The following is a 3026-nucleotide window of genomic DNA, read 5'->3' as shown; positions in this document are numbered from 1 at the left end:
CAGGAGGCAGCAGGCAATCTGCAAACCTGAGTGTTGCAGATGGATCACCACCATTAGAAAAGGAAGTGCAGGTAGCTGGGAAATACCTTTACTTACTTTGTAAACCTGACTTTTGAATCGCCTGTCACCAGACTCATGGGGTAAATCAGGCTATCCTGATCTGGTTTTGGTCTAATATGTGATATTATATCAACAAACAGCACATGGGTGCTAGTGGGAATGATTTCCCACCTTCACTGGCATTGCAGCGCTTGAGAACAGGCTCCAGGGACAGATGCTCGGAGAGACCCACATTACCAATATCCCATCAACCAAAGCATGTGCACAGAGAAAAGGACTACAATTCCCAGGAGAGGAACTAGCAGGGAAAGAAAATCTCATTTTCTGATTTCCATTTCTAGCCCAAAATAGCCTGTCTGCTATACCTGGTCTTTGGAAAAACAGTGATTATGAAGACTGGTGATATTCAATTCCTGGCAGTGTTGCAGCACACTCATGGGGTAACTGAGTTGCAAATTCTGCCTGGCAGAAACTCAGTGGAGTTAATCATATGTAGCAAATTAAACAAACAAACAAAAAAGCTGGTGTGTTTAGGAGGATCTGCAGCAACCGAATCTTTTCTTACCCTTTCTAGGCAAACATTCACAAATTGCAGGGAATGGGGAAGGTAAAGACAGAGGGCAGTGGTGGGTTTTGTATCCAAGATCAAACAAGCTGTATATGTATCTGCAACTCACAGACTCAAGCAGGTTGAGAAATTTGTCTATATTCTTACAATAGTCAGAATGAAAGCTCTCCTGCAGTGAAATAGTTGAAGTTAGCCCCCCAGCATATCAGCTGTGCTCTGACAATGAGGTGAAGAGCTCCTGTATGCCCCAGCTCCTGTCCCAAGGAGGCAGGTGTTGTAGAAAGGGCTCCTAGGGCACCAGCAGTGGGTAGGATGTTCACCAGCCATAGGCTGGCATTGCCAGCCACAGATATTTCAAGCACTCATGGATTTGCAGCATGGAAAGAAAGATATAGGAGGCAGGAAGTCAAGGTAGTTTTGGCACAGCTCAGCTGGATGCAGTTATCCTCATCTTGTACCCTAGTGGGCTGGTGGAATGGCTCCTGAGCATCACTATCTGCAGCACATCCTTCTGTGCTGAGGAGGTTGCCTAGAACATTCTTGCAGAAATGCACCTTTTTGCCATTGCTGACTTTGGTGACATCAAAGAGTCTCAGTCCCAGTATCTTTCTCTCTAAAACCACAGGAAGGGTAAAATTAATCTCTGGTCAATGGTTAGGGTTAAGTTACAACAAGGTAACTCAGTGCAACTAAGGCCAGAACTTACAATAGAATTGTGCCAGTTAGCATTTGTGGAAAGGAACACATCACTGCTTTAAAGGAAAACTGTTTTGCCATTAGCTCAAAGTAGCTTGTAGAAGCTTTCACTGTGACTAAGATCTGCAGTAACGTTGGAGACCATTCAGCCAAAGACTGTGGGATAATGCCTATTTCTGGCTTTGGCATTTTAAGGTTTTTGAGAAGTGAAGCAGTAGGGATGCAGCGGGCTCCCTTGCATCTGCTGTGCCACAAGGGAGCGTGTGCCTGCTCAGGAATAAATCAGGAGTTACATATTCAATCACAAATACACATGGAAGGAGTTGAGAAGAGTTGGATGCTAAACTCTCATCCACCACTGCACAGAGCACACTGTGGTCACTTCCTTTGGAGAAGACAATTCTGCTGGCATCCCACTGCAGCATCCCAGAGCCTCTCACCAAAAGGGTGCCTGGTTCCATCCCAGGAGCAGGGAAAGAGAAGCAGAAGGTGCTCTTAGCTCAGAGATGTTCCAGATGTGCTGAGTGTTCTTCCAAGAGGGAAGTAAATCGGTATTTGTACCGAACAATGGGCGCTGGAGGTGCAGCTTACACAAGGCTCCACAACTCAAAGGTGCACCAAGTTTAGACCCATTGCATGTCTGTCCTGGAAGATGCAAAGAGGATTGTGATGGTGATGTCCTTCCTTAGGCAGGCTTTGGGGTTTTTTTCCTGGCAAGAGAGATCTTTTCTAATAAATAACTGCTCTTTCTTATGAGCTAGCTGTTGTCAGTGTCTAGAGGACATAAAACAGATCCTATCTGCCCAAAACAGCTCACAGAAATCAACTATCATTTTGTTTTCTTTACTGGGTAAAAGGAGGAAGATGGCTTTTAAATTAGAAGTTGAAGCCCTTCCAGAATTGCAATATAAGATACCAAACCAATCATTCTTCACACAGTTACCTCCTACTCCATGAGCTCCTACTACCACAAAAATTGGTTGTTGCCAACTGAGCTGAGTGAATAATTTGCAGTTTCATATTTGTTAGAGGAATTTTTCCTTTTTCTCTTTTCATTATTTGTCCACAAGCAGATTGATTTGCTTGAATATCTTTTTTTCAAACACATGTGCAGAAAGCATTCTGGAAGTAACTCTTGCTGTAGATCATTTGTGAGCAACTTGTTGCAAGAAGTCTCCAAACATTTGTCCCAACTCCATTCATTGTATATGTACACTTGCATCATGTGTCTATTTCTGTGAACAAAACATCAAAAGAGCCAGTCTTGAGTATTCTCCCTAAGAACAATTGAAATTATGCACAATTTCACCATTTAAAAATTACTTCATTCCTAGAAATGATGGCAGGATTCTCCTGGTTGTTGAAACACTTGAATGAAAAACAAGCCCAGCTGAAGAGTCTGACCAGGACCATGCTGGACTCAGTGCAAAGTTCTTCTTTCTCCATTTTTTAGATGGAGGAAAGTGCTCTTCTAGGCTGCTGTAAAACACTGTCTTTTAAGAGAAAAATTCAAAGGAATGATGGCACCTTTCAATGGGAGCTGGGCTGGGTACCTTGCATCCTCTCCCAAAGAAAAGCATTGGAGTGGCTCTGACAATATGGAAAAGGAGGTAAAAGTCAAAGCCTGAGTGCTGTGGTACGCCAGAGCTAAGGAGCTTTCACATTTCAAATCCAAGTCTCACAGCTGGCCTGAAATGTTTGC

The sequence above is a fragment of the Melozone crissalis genome, unplaced genomic scaffold (assembly GCF_028551555.1).
Source record: "Melozone crissalis strain CALT ecotype California unplaced genomic scaffold, PUWL_Pcris_2 ptg000029l_1, whole genome shotgun sequence".
Classification (NCBI taxonomy): Eukaryota; Metazoa; Chordata; class Aves; order Passeriformes; family Passerellidae; genus Melozone; species Melozone crissalis.
The sequence above is the reverse complement of the archived record's forward strand: the minus strand, read 5'-3'. Positions refer to the sequence as shown.